This window comes from Schistocerca nitens, chromosome 1 (genome assembly GCF_023898315.1).
Source record: "Schistocerca nitens isolate TAMUIC-IGC-003100 chromosome 1, iqSchNite1.1, whole genome shotgun sequence".
NCBI lineage: Eukaryota > Metazoa > Arthropoda > Insecta > Orthoptera > Acrididae > Schistocerca > Schistocerca nitens.
The window spans coordinates 23,446,327-23,461,381 of record NC_064614.1 but is presented as its reverse complement, the minus strand read 5'-3'; positions in this window follow the sequence as shown (position 1 = coordinate 23,461,381).

The following is a 15,055-nucleotide window of genomic DNA, read 5'->3' as shown; positions in this document are numbered from 1 at the left end:
TTAGCACATGGTGATCCTGAACTGGGAGAGCAGACAACTTGTGGTGAGCTGATTTTGGGGGAGTGTGTCGTATCAACGTCCAAGGAGGTGACGCAGCTTGGCTGGAGTCAGGAGTTTCAGAAATTTTGCTAATTAATTTAGCTACTAATTCTTTCATTGTTTCTCCGTGTAGTTGGGCTATTTGATTAAAACATGTACATCAGAAACTGTGAATGAATAACCACGCCATCTTTGCCAGGAGGAACGTAACCTTCGGATATGCGTGAGAGCAACTGACAGGTACGGTGATGACAAGATGCTCACGCTGGCGGCATCTCGTAGTTAGCTAGACGGCAAAGAGCGTTAGGATTCACAAAAAGGAATAATAATCCTCTCCAACGATATGTAAATAATATTTAGTTATGTTAATTGCATGTAACGTGTTTATGAAGCTATAACGTAAATATAACGTAAATGTATTTGGAAAAACCTTAATATTTATCAGTGAACTCTTACGACTCATGTGTAACAAGAGAGAGAGAGAGAGAGAGAGAGAGAGAGAGAGCCCACGGGAACGAAATACGTGGCCACCCATCAAACGATTTGTGTATGTGGGCCGGCCGGAGTGGCCGAGCGGTTCTAGGCGCTACAGTCTGGAACCGCGCGACCGCTGCGGTGGCAGGTTCGAATCCTGCCTCGGTCGTGGATGTGCGTGATGTCCGTAGGTTGGTTAGGTTTAAGTAGTTCTAAGTTCTAGGGGACTGATGACCTCAGAAATTAAGTCTCATAGTGCTCAGAGCCATTTGAACCATTTTGTGTATATGGCATGCTGCCGCTTGACGTAAGTGGAAGATTTCGTCAACTGTGCTAATTTCAAATGGTTCAAATGGCTCTGAGCACTATGGGACTTAACATCTGAGGTCATCAGTCCCTTAGAACTTAGAACTACTGCCCGAGGCTGATTCTAACCTGCGCCCGTAGCGGTCGCGCGGTTCCACACTGAAGCGCCTAGAACCGCTCGGCCATATCGGAAGGTTAGATTAGATTAGATTAGATTAGTTTTTCGTTCCATAGATCCGTGCTGAGGAGATCCTCGTGGATGTGGAACATGTCAATTTATTTATTTATTTTTTTTAAGCTGAAATAACAATACTAATAGTATGAATATATACAATACATCATTTGTGTCTATTAAAAAATTCGTCAATGGAGTAGAAGGAGTTGGCCACTAGTAAGTCTTTCAGGCTCCTTTTAAACTGATCTTTATTTGTAACTAAATTTTTTATGTTTACTGGCAAATTTTTGAAGATGAGTGTTCCTGAGTAGTGGACCCCTTTTTGAACTAAAGTAAGTGCTTTTAAGGCCTTGTGCAGATCATTTTTGTTCCTGGTATTGTATGTATGAACTGAGCTGTTTGTTGGAAAAAGAGATATATTATTTAGGACAAATTTCATTAATGAGTAATAATACTGAGAGGCAGTAGTTAGTATGCCCAGTTCTTTGAAGAGGTTTCTACAGGACGTCCATGAATTTACTCCACAAATAATACGTATTACACGCTTTTGGACTCTGAAAACTTTTGTTTGACTTGAAGAGTTATCCCAAAATATTATACCATATGACATTATGGAATGAAAGTAGGCAAAGTATGCAAGCTTTTTCATTTTTATGTCGCCTATGTTTGCTAACACTCGAATTGCAAATACAGATTTGTTAAGGCGTTTCTGCAGTTCTGTGGTGTGCTCCTCCCAACTGAATTTATTATTAAGTTGTAATCCCAGGAATTTAAGACTGTCAACCTCTTCTATCTGTTCTTCTTCATACTTTATGCATATGCTGGGTGGAAACCTCTTATAGGTTCTGAATTGCATGTAGTGAGTCTTTTCAAAGTTTAATGTCAATGAGTTGGCTTTAAACCATTTATTAATATCCATGAAAATATCATTAGCAGATCTTTCTAGAACTACACTCGACATACTATTTATTGCAATACTTGTGTCATCTGCAAACAAAACGATCTCTGCTTCTGGCAGTGTAACTGATGAGAGATCATTAATGTACACAAGAAAAAGCAATGGCCCTAAGATGGATCCTTGTGGGACACCACATGTAGTTTCTTCCCATTCTGATGATGACTGATGACTTAATTCACTAGTCCCTTGCACTGACACCCGTTGTTTCCTGTTGGTGAGGTATGTCTTGAACCATTTTGCAGCACTGCCCGTGACACCATAGAATTATAATTTACTTAAAAGGATGTTGTGGTTCACACAATCAAATGCCTTTGACAAATCACAGAAAATACCTGCTGCTTGTAATTTGTTATTTAATGAATTAAGTAAATTTTTTCTATAGGTGTAAATAGCCTTCTCGATATCAGAACCCTTCAGAAATCCAAACTATGTTCTTGATAATATGTTATTTGTGGTCAGATGGTTGAGCACCTGCCTGTACATTACTTTTTCTAAAATTTTTGAGAATGCTGGCAAAAGTGAAATCGGTCTGTGGTTTGATGGTATCTCTTTATCCCCTTTCTTGAATAGAGGCTTAACATCTGCATATTTTAGCCAGTCAGGAAATGTGCCAGTTATAATTGACTGGTTACACAAGTAACTTAGAATTGTACTAAACTCACAAGAACATGCCTTAATTAACTTTGTTGATATTTCTTCGTACCCACTAGAATGCTTTGTTTTTAAAGATTTTATTATGGAAGTTATTTCTTTTGGTGAAGTGAATGATATATTCATGTACTTGAAGCTATTTGTGAAGGCTAGTTTCAGATATTCAAGGGCATTATTTACTGATCCTGAAAATCCCAGTCTATGAGTAACAGATATAAAGTACTTGTTAAATAGATTTGCCACACTATGCCCATCAGTTACTAATGTGTCATCTACCCTTAGTGCTATTTGCTCCTGTTCCTTTCTGGTTCTACCAGTCTGATCTTTCAATATATCCGATATTGTTTTTATTTTGTTCCCTGACATTGCTATCTTCTTCTCGTAGTGCATTTGTTTAGACGTCTGAAGACGTCTATAAGAGGTCACTTGTGCTACTACAAGTGGCCTCGCCACTGCTTCGCACGGCCGGCGGTTCTAGGCGCTTCAGTCTGGAACCGCGTGACCGGTACGGTCGCAGGTGAGAATCCTGCCTCGGGCATGGATGTGTGTGCTGTCCTTAGGTTAGTTAGGCTTAAGTATTTCTAAGTTCTAGGGGACTGATGACCACAGATGTTAAGTCCCATAGTGCTCAGAGCCATTTGAACCATTTGAACTGCAGCGTCATAATGGCGCAGTTCACCCAACCACAACAACCTATGGCCATTGCCGGTCGTACAACTCAAGTGCCAAGTGCCAATCTGGTGCAATCCACGATGACCGTGTGACCTTCTCCTACATTTCTCTAAGCAACTTCGCTATTAAACACCCTCAGCGACGCATCTTCGAGAGGATGCAGCCTCTGCTATGAAACTTTGGTACGAAGCGTCCTCTACCATGGAACATTGGTACCAATCACCTCCGCCACGAACAGATTTTAAAGAGCACCGTCCATCTCGCAGCTAGGTAAGATTCACCCTCGGTAAAGAAACATTAGTACAAAGCATTCTCCACCATGCAACATTCCTACGAAAAATGCTCTGTCCTGTTCCACGCAAAATCGGTACGAAGAATCTTCTGCCATAAGAGATTCGTACGAAACATCCTGTGGCACACAATATCGTTACCAAACACCCTCTGCCATTCTACAGTGGTAGAAGTAACCTCTTCCACGCAACGTCGGTATGAAGCACTATTCTCCCTCTAAATTAGTATAAAGTGCCTTTTCCCACGTAGCATTGCCGTTAACTGTCCTTTATTACACAACGTTACTACGAAGGACTCACTACCATGCTACACTAGTACGAAGCACCGCATTACAAACAACATCGTTACGTCAAACTCTGCCAAACTGCATTGATACAAAGCAAGCTCTATCATACAACATCGTTATGAAGCACCCACTGCCACGCAAAATTGGTAAGAATTACGCTCTAGCACACAACATCAGTACGGCAAAACCTCTGCCACACATGAGTACGAAGCATCCTTCGCCATGTATCATTAGCACAAATCTTCCTCAGCTACGTGACATTGATACGTTGCCACGTAACGTTGGTATGAAAGCACGCAGGAGCTAGCACGGTTCCAAGGAGTTCTACGTTCACCGCTAGATGGCAATGGCATCCCTTACATAGTGGCGAAAGACTTCAATTCGTTATAGTTCAGCCACTTTCAAGTGAATAATTATAAATGATACTACAAACCTTCCTCTTAAATCTCTCTATCTTCTAAAGAAAACCGTATTAATATTCCTACATGTAGGCATGTTTGACCTTTCCCTGTGAATAAAACCAGAGCTCCTTATACAATGTGTAATGATGCTATATCACCAGAGTACACAATATTATTTACTTTACCAATCTGGAATCTAACGAAGTGCGACTACAACTAAGTACGTTTTGCCTCACATTAAAGTTGCTTAGTGATTATACGTTCTCAAATGTTTACTGTCTCGGTATTATTTCTCAGGAGTCACTTAATTCTGGTGTGCTTAGATCTGGAATAAACTCTGCTTGGAACACTGGCAGTGTTAACGCTCTTTATCCACGTTGTCACAAGGATTGCATTTTCTTGTTGTTCTCAGTGCAAATTTCAAATGTGATTAAAGCTAAAGTTAATGTTGCTTGTTCCATAAAAACACGGGAGAACTGCCGGATATCAGAAACGTCCTGCCACGACATTCTGGCGCAGAGTCTTCTGGCTATCTTCAGGTGAGTGCCACTGTAGTAGTGTTGCTTCTTTCAATAACATAGATGATACTTATTTTACAGATTGTTACACACGTGTATTATTGGTCTGTTGTTAGTGTGACGATAGGTGTGGTAGACTAGGAAATTCATTGTCCCACATGACTCGAGTACAAGCATTTTGTGTTATTGATAGTTAAGGGGTTTAATATTTTGGACAGACCTGTTATATCACTCAGTATGTATGTTGTTTTGTTGGCAGATAATGACAATATAGTGTGCTTTTACTTTATTACGTCTTGCGGCGGTGATTTTGCTTGTAATGAGTATTTCCAATCAGGGGTTCTTGCACAATATTCATTGGTAGAGCGAATGTTACTGAGGTTTAGGAAATTCTATAAACTGCAGATAGTTGTTCAGTTTTACTATGGATCTAATAATTATTCCTTTACTTTATTAATGTAATGTGAGGCTCAGTAATGACTTTACCTTTCTTATGTCCGATTGCGTTAGGGTTTACATGGGTCAAACCTTGCAGGAAAATTGCACTAAAGGTAATTACACAGCTTTGTATTATTTCAGCTACTCTTAACTTTCTGACACACTAGATAAATATTAATGAATGAACCTGTTTCATACTGAATTCAACGTTAATAGGTGGAGTCCTGTAAAGTGCGGATATTACTTTTAACTTCGGAATCTACTTCAGCATCACTTGGTTGAAAATGTTGATCACTGCTAAATCAGTGGGTATCAGTGTTTTAGTATTTCTATTCCTTCTTAATGTCGTCTTTTCTACGTACTTGACCTGCATTACCTTGATTCTAACAAGGGAATCTCCCCATCGCACCCCCCTCAGATTTAGTTATAATTTGGCACAGTGGATAGGCCTTGAAAAACTGAACACAGATCAATCGAGAAAACAGGAAGAAGTTGTGTGGAACTACGAAAAAATAAGCAAAATATACTAACTGAGTAGTCCATGGGCAACATAGGCAACATCAAGGATGATATTAACTCAGGCGCGCCGTGGTCCCGTGGTTAGCGTGAGCAGCTGTGGAGTGAGAGGTCATTGGTTCAAGTCTACCCTCGACTGAAAATTTTAATTTCGCAAAGTTATGATCTGTCCGTTCGTTCATTGACGTCTCTGTTCACTATAATAAGTTTAGTGTCTGTGTTTTGCGACCGCACCGCAAAACCGTGCGATTAGTAGACGAAAGGACGTTCCTCTCCAATGGGAACCGAAAACATTTGATCGCAAGGTCATAGGTCAACCGATTCCTCCACAGGAAAACACGTCTGATATATTCTACACGGCACTGGTGACGCCATGTGCGTCACATGACAGGAATATGTTGTCGACCCACCTAACTTGTACACTTGGTGAATGGGTAAAAAGATTCTTCTACCTTGCCCGATTTAGGTTTTCTTGTGGATGTGATAATCACTTCCTAAAAAATTGATGAAAACATAAGAGTGTGTCACATAAACTTCAACAAATGAATGCAACAGTTTCACAGTCGCACAGTTTTCTCTGTGCTCTGTCAAAACATATGTTTTTAAGGTTTTCAAATTTTTCCGTGTGTAGACCGTCAAATCCTGCATATGTCCAAGCAAATCTGAACATGTCCTGGAATTTTGCACAGCGAAGTTGATTATGTGTGAGTGCCTCAACTCTAATAATTATCTGAAAATGAAAAATTTTCACTCGAGGAAAGACTTGAACCAACCACTTCTTGTTCCGCAGCTGCTGACGCTAACCACGGGACCACGGAGCTCTTAGCTTCATATCGTCCTTTATGTTGCATATGTTTCCTATGGACTGCTTAGTTTGTATATTTTGCTTATTTTTTCATAGTTCCACACAATTTCTTCCTGTTTTCTCGATTGATCTGTGTTCAGTTTTTCAAGGCCTATCGACTGTGCCAACTTATAATTGAATCTGAGGGGGGTGCGATGGGGAGGTTCCCTTGTAAGCTATATCCGTCCATATTGAACATGTCTGTATCAATGTTCAAAGGATGTTGAGGGACATATGTTATAAGTATACGATTTGTATGCTGTAGTTAGTCTAAACATATCGGAGATTCATTTTCTTTATGTTCGAAGCCATAAATATTTTGATGTAATAAATTTACTTTAATTTCCTTTGACTTTCAGGTACTTAGGCTCAAAATTTTAATCTATACCTACTGTTTTCATACTGACAAATCTCAGTTTAGTCTTAAAAAGTTGTGGCTCTTTCTTTTCTCCAAACATGCCGCAGTTCTCGATGGCGTGGTTACTCAGGGACACAAAAGCTCATCTTAAATCGTTGCGACTCAAATGACTGTTTATTAAACGAAACATATAATGATAAATAATTCACAACTCTGTTCAAATATAACGTCGTAAAACGGTGAAATAAACATGAAGCAAAGAAAAAAACACTCCATTGTAACGATACTGTTCGCCCTATGGAGTGACAAAGGTGTACTGTCGGAAATGTCACGGTGTATAGACGAAGGAAAGCTAAGTTACTGTCGTGACTGGTAGACTACTACAACGCCACGACCACCTGACTGCTCGAAATGCCATGCACCAGGTATGCCCTTACCAAATGAGCACGCTTTCTATTGCTGGCGCCCAAAAAAGGAAATCGCATGACAATGCGCAGTACATATTCAAGCGGAGTGCCCACATCGCTACTTGGTTCTAAATACACGACTAACGATCAGAAAAACCTCTGTCTTCTGCGACATGTAGGTCTGCATGTGTTATCCAAAGTCAGAGAGATCTATACAGATTAGATGCGACGGTAGTTTAAATGGCGTTCAATAAAAAAAAATCAAGGCCAATGTTTTAAAACCTTACTAACAACAGTCAGGAGGCTAATGCATGATGTCCAGGTCGCAGAACATGCCAGAGGACGAGGAAACATCCATGTTCTACATCTACATCTTCATCCATACTCCGCAAGTCACCTAACTGTGTGTGGCGGAGGGTACCTTGAGCATCTCTATCGGTTCTCCCATCTATTCCAGTCTCGTATTGTTCGTGGAAAGAAGGATTGTCGGTATGCCTCTGTGTGGGCTCTAATCTCTCTGATATTATCCTCATGGTCTCTTCGCGAGATATACGTAGGAGGGAGCAATATACTGCTTGACTCTTCGGTGAAGGTATGTTCTCGAAACTTCAACAAAAGCCCGTACTGAGCTACTGAGCGTCTCTCCTGCAGAGTCTTCCACAGGAGTTTATCTATCATCTCCGTAACGCTTCCGCGATTACTAAATTATCCTGTAACGAAGCGCGCTGCTCTCCGTTGGATCTTCTCTATCTCTTCTATCAATCCTATCTGGTTCGGATCCCACACCGGTGAGCAGTATTCAAGCAGTGGGTGAACAAGTGTACTGTAATCTACTTCTTTTGTTTTCGGACTGCATTTCCTTAGGATTCTTCCAACGAATCTGAGTCTGGCATCTGCTTTACCGACGATTAATTTTATATGGTAATTCCATTTTAAGTCACTCCTAATGCCTACTCGCAGATAATTTATAGAATTAACGGCATTCAGCTGCTGATCTGATATATTTTAGCTAAAAGATAAAGGATCTTTCTTTCGTGTATTCGCATCACATTACACTTGTCTACATTAAGATCAAATTGCCATTCCCTGCACCATGCATCAATTCGTGGCAGATTCTCCTGCATTTCAGTACAATTTTCCATTGTTACAACACCTCTTTATGCTACAGCATCATCCGCAAAAAGCCTCAGTGAACTTCCGATGTTATCCAAAAGGTCATATGTATATATTGTGAATATCAACGGTCCTATGACACTCCCCTGCTGCACACCTGAAATCACTCTTACTTCGGAAGAGTTCTCTCCGCTGAGAATAGCATGCTGCGTTCTGTTGTCTAGGAACTCTTCAATCCAATCAAACAATTGTTCTGATAGTCCATATGCTCTTACTTTGTTCATTAAACGACTGTGGGGAACTGTATCGAACGCCATGCGGAAGTCAAGAAACACGGCATCTACCTGGGAACCCGTGTCTATGGCCCTCTGAGTCTCATGGACGAATAGCGCGAGCTGGGTTTCAAACGATCGTCTTTTTCGAAACCCATGCTGATTCCTACAGAGTAGATTTCTAGTCTGCAGAAAAGTCATTATACTCGAACATAATACGTGTTCGAAAATTCTACAACTGATCGACGATAGAGATATAGGTCTATAGTCCTGCACATCTGTTCGACGTCCCTTCTTGGAAACGGAGATGACCTGTGCCCTTTTTCAATCCTTTGAAACGCTACGCTCTTCTAGAGACCTACGGTACACCGCTGCAAGAAGGGGGGGGGGGGGGGCAAGTTCCTTCGCGTTCTCTGTGTAAAATCGAACTGGTATCCCATCAGGTCCACATGGTAAGTGGTAAAACGCGTGCATGGGAACTGACAGGTTGCCAGATTGAGCCTATAGAACCATGTAAATTTTATCACTCTCTCATAAACCTAACGTGCACCTCTCTATACGTGAAGATTCTCCAGAAACGTTAAACTGTAGGTGCCCTTTCCCCGAGAGAATTGCTGGGGTAGGTCAGGAACATGCCATTTGTCAAAGTGGCGTTTAATATGAAGCCTTGCATGATGTTGTTGATCCACCCGAAATGGTTATAATTATTCAGCAAACTACCGGAGCACATTAAATGTCATGTAGATAACGTGCTGGAGTTCAAGGCAGACTTAATAAGTTTTTGTTGGCCAACTCCACCTGCACCACTGAAGACTGTCTTCACAGGAGCTGTTAAATTTAACGTTTTACTTTTTTATAATTAAAGATAGAAAGAAGAGTTTCAGGTTATTACAGAATTGCCTTTTGAAGACATTCTGGGCTGACAAAGCATGTCTGAAATTTGTCAACCGTTCATTCATAGGATGTAATTATCCGTGGTACTGAGATCAGATTGTTAATGACATCATGACGGAAAACGCAGGTGACTGGCGTATCTAGGAACTGCGTGACCAGTGGGAAGACGACAGTGCGGGTGAAGGTGCTCTCTGACTACAGCTTCCAGCTGAACACTAGAAATACATGACAGTAAAATTAAATCCTTCTGTCGACGAGCATCTCGGGTAGAAACGTCTCCGCGCTTGGAAGCCCAAAGGAAATTAATGCGAGCTAGATTTCGCTGGGTGAACGGCGACAAATCGAGACGAGTTTCCGCTTTTGTTTACGCTCCCTCGGCGGCCGTAAAACCTCCCACGCTGGGTTCCGGTGTTTCCTTTGTAATCCATCCGCTCGCTCGGCGGTTCCCTTTATTTGCAATCGCCTCGCAGCCTAAAACGCGTTTTGATTACGCCCCCGTGTTTACCCGTCAGATTACACGCGCTGCCGCAGTCGGTAGCGCTTTCCGCTTCCCGGCCGCTGAGCTGTGGACGCCCGTCGCTTTTACTGCCATTAGAGACTGCTCAGACGTGACATCCGTGAAGACGCCAGGAAGTAAACAAGTGAGCGCAGTACGATAGGCATGAGGTAAGTCGCAGTACGCCACACGTCCACCCGAGTAATCTGACTTCGCATAAAACTCTTCAGGCGACGTGTTTAGGTAAACAGTCATACTGGACCGTGTAATGGTGTCTAGATATCGATCAGTTAAACAACGGTTTCGCTGACAGCTCTATGTTCACTTGTTTTCGAGACGTGATTTTGACCAGCTCATTTTGAAGTTTTCGGTCCAATGTTTTCAGTTTATTTATACGCTCGAGAACCGTAACTTACGCCTCATTCAGTTACTTTTTTTCTATCTTATAATTTTACTTATTAAATAAAAATACGATTACGGTCATTTGTTGTCTAACGCACAATTTTTGAATAACCAAACTAAAATCCTAAGTGTGAATATGTCGCCGCACAGGATTAGCAGAGCGGTCTAAGGCGCTGCAGGCATGGACTGTGCGGCTAGTCCCGGCGGAGGTTCGAGTCCTCTCTCGGGCATGGGTGTGTGTGTTTGTCTTTAGGATGATTTAGGTTAAATAGTGTGTAAGCTTAGGGACTGATGACCTTAGCAGTTAAGTCCCACAAGATTTCACACACATTTGAACATTTTTTTCAATATGTCGATGTGTTAAAGGCAAATATTAAACTCTTTGTCATATATGTACGAGGTGAATCCCAAAAGTAAGGTCTCCTATTTTGTGTGGCAGTTGGTCACACAGTTATGAAGAGTGCCTCACGCGCTGTGTGTAAATATGCGCACGCCGCGATGAGACTCTCAGTCTTTGCGTGGCAGCCGTTGAGAATGGAGCTCCCGTTGGCTGTTACCGCCAAGTGCGATTTGCGCGCAGTTATTCGGTTTTTGAACGCAAAGGGCACTGCGCCGAATCAAATCCATCGCCAATTGACGGAAGTGTATGGTGAGTCGTGCATGGATGTCAAAAATGTTCGTAAGTGGTGTAGAGAGTTTGCAGCTCGTCGGACCGAAATTCACAACGAACAAAGGAGCGGGAGACCGCCAATTTCTGAGGAGACAGTGTTGAAGGTTGAGAAAAGCATGCGTGAAGCTCGGCGGATCACCCTGGATGATCTCTGTACGTTGGTTCCTGAGGTTTGCTGAAGCACCGCTTACAGAATTTTAGCAGGAACACTGACCTACCGGAAGGTGTGCGCAAAGATGGGTGCCACGCATGCTGACTGAGGACCGCATGCGGGAACGAGTTGATGCTTCCCGCGCATTTCTTCACCGCCTTGCAGCCGAACAGGACCACTTTCTGGACTCAATTTTCACGGGTGAGGAAACCTGGGCATATTACTTTACACCTGAGACCAAGCAACAATCAAGCCAGTGGCGGTATCCTTCTTCGCCAAGGCCGCGGAAATTCAAACAAACACAGTCTTCCAGTAATGTCATGAGAACTGTTTTCTGGGATCGGAAAGGGGTCGACTTTATGCCCACTGGGGCCACAATTAATGGTGACAGGTACTGTGAGACTCTGAAAAAACTCAGCCGGTCGGGGTGGCCGAGCGGTTCTAGGCGCTACAGTCTGGAACAGCGCGACCGCAACGGTCGCAGTTTCGAATCCTGCCTCGGGCATGGATGTGTGTGATGTCCTTAGGTTAGTTAGTTTTAAGTAGTTCTACGTTCTAGGAGACTGATGACCTCAGAAGTTAAGTCCCATAGTGCTCAGAGCCATTTGAACCATTTGAAAAAAACTCAGACGAGCAATTCAGAACCGGAGAAGGGGAATGTTGATCAAGGGCGTACACATTCTCCATGACAACGCTCGCCCACATATCGCTCGGCAAACCGTTGCTTTCCTGCAACAGTTTTAGTGGAACATAATCACCCACGCACCCTATAGTTCTGACTTGGCGCCCAATGACTATCACCTGTTCCCTAGGTTAAAAGAACATTTGGCCGGAAAGCGATTCAGCTCCGACGACGAGGTAAAAGCAGAGGTTCATAACTTTTTGAACAGCATGGCGGCAAGCTGGTATGACATGGGCATACAAAAACTGCCATAGCGTCTACAAAAAAGCATCGATAGAAATGGTGATTATGTCGAAAAACAGCTAAATGTTCAGGCTGTATACTGATGTAAACCATTGTAGAAATAAACAGGTCCATGTACTTATAAAAAATAGGAGACCTTACTTTTGGGATTACCCTCGTAGTCTTTCACTCCATCTTTGGAAATTACATATCTTCCTTACTGCAGGAATTGTGAGGAATATCGGTAAAGAATTGATCAGAATACTGAATTCTTAAATAATTTGTTTCAGAGGAATTGTGGTTAGATGTATTATAACGGACCAAGTCAACTTTTTGTTAAATGAGAAATCAAAATCGTGAAATTTATCATATACCTCTGAATATAATTTGGCATTTTTAAGTATATGAGCTTCATACAGAACACGATGACGTGGGGAACCTGACTGACATTTGGGTATGATGAATCAACAACAGCATCAAAAGTTACCTGATAATTAAAAGATTTTGTTGCACTCTTTGTTCTCGGTCTTCTATTTCTTTCCTACTTAAAAACATTCATTTATTGGAGTAGAATGCTCTCATTTGTATGTTTTATTAATGGCTTACTACGAAAAAGTTACGTGGCAAATAACACGTTTCTTTTTTCCATTGGTCTCTGACTAATTCGATGCAGTACGTCACAAATATCTTTGCTACGTTAACGTTTTCATCTCACAATCAGAATAACACTTGCACCTTGCTTTCAAAATTATATGATGGATACATTCCAATCTTCGTCATCCCCTACAGTTTATAACACTCAAGCACCAGTGAAGATCTTACTTGATACAACATATGTTGTCTCATCTTGTGCCTCCCTCTTGTCATCGATTTCCACAAGTTCCTCTGTCTCCATAATGTGCAGGGAACGGTCTTGTTTCATATTTCATGCACACATAACTTTCAACGGCCTTCTGTACTGCTACATTTCAAACGCTACGATTTACTTTTCTCGTTTCTCTACAGTCTAAAATTCATTTTCATAGCACGCTATTCTATAGACAAACTGTCTCAGAAAATTCTTCCTCATTTTCAGGCCGATGTTTGGCATTAGTAGTTCCCTGGAAATTGTGTTTTTACCTGAACTACTTTTCTTTCTATGTCCTCCTTGATTCGTTCATGACGTGTTATTTTATTTCCATGGCACCTAGGTTCCTTTACTTCGCAGCGTCGTGGTTCTCAGTCTTGATGCTAAGTTTATGACGAACGTCACTTCCATTATTGCTTATTACTTTAGTCTTTCTACTGTTAACCATCAACCCGTAGTGTGTGCTCAGATTGTCCACTCCAGTTAAGAGGTCTTGTAACTATTGTTCACAGTCACTGAAGATGCCCGTGTCTTCAGTGACTACTATAACTGATATCCTTTTTACCTAAGTTTTAGTCAAATTTCTGAACTTTTTCTTTATTTCCGTCTTTACTTCTTCGACGTTTAGATTTAATCGAAAGACTGCGTCCGTATCTTAACAATTCACAATCCGGCCGCTTCCTTCTTGGTCTTCCATTCTTACTGTGTCCTTGGTGTGTATTTGGAGTATATTGCGAGTACTTGTCTTTCCCGGCAGCTTACTCGTTGTTTTATGAAAGTTTTCAACTTCGTTCACGTATTTACATTATCGAATGCTTTTTCTACGACGGCCAATTAAATGAGAGTGTCTGAAATCTTGCTTCTATTACAAAGCGCTATGTCAGAAATGCCTCTCTGGTGTCATCAAATTTCCTGCACCAAAACTGATGGTCTCGTAACAAATCATAACTTTTTTTCCATTCGTCTGTGTATTATTCTTGTCTGTAACATTAATGCTTAACCTGTTAAGCTGATTGTATGGACGTTTCCGCACTTATCTGCTCTTGCTACCTTCGCGATTGTGTGGATCATCCTTTTCCGAAAGTCTGGTGGTATATATCCAGTCTTACATGCTCTACAAACAAACTTTATTAGTCTGTTGGTTGCCATTTCTCATCAACGATTTTAGAAATTGCTTAGGAATGTTACCTTTGTCTACAGCCTTATTTAATTTTTAGTCTTTCAAAGTTACGTTATATGCTAACAATGGATAACTTGCAGCTTCGATGTCGACTCTCTTTTTCTGCTAACGTGTCATCGTGCAGTTTCTCCCACCCTAGAGGCTTTAAGGTTCTCATTCCACCTATCCTCTCTTTTCTCTGCGTTTAAGAATGGAATTCGTCTTGCACTCATAACGTTGATGCCTTTCCTTTTAATTTCACCGAAACTGTGTTGACTTTTCTGTGTGGCGAATGTGTACTTCCGTCCTCCATTTCTTTCTCAATTTTTCCTGCAGACTCTTGGCTTTATCTTTCCTGTTCCTATTACAAATGTCATTCCTTACTTATATTGCTATCTTACATTGCTGTACTCCTGTCTTAACCTTAATATATTTGTATTTCCTTCTTTTTCGATCCATAAAAGTCTGCTATTACTCTTTCTTTGCAGTTACCAACTTTGTACCTACATTTGTAGCAAGTCAGTAGTTGCTCTGATTAGAGATGTCCTTTCTTCTTTAGCTTTACCACCTACTGTAGCATTCATTGCTGTGGTATCTATTACCTTAGAGAATTTCCAATTCTTCAGTATTTTGAATCTGTGTCTGCTGCTTGTTATGCCTTGCAATCCACTACCTGATTTCGGAATCTCTTTCTCGCCATAATGTAAACCAGGTGGAATCTGTCTCCAGGTCTTCTTACAGCATACCTTCTCCTGTTGTGATTTTTATTTTTGAAGGGTGTTTTGATGGTGTTGTAATGAGTTCATTAGTTAT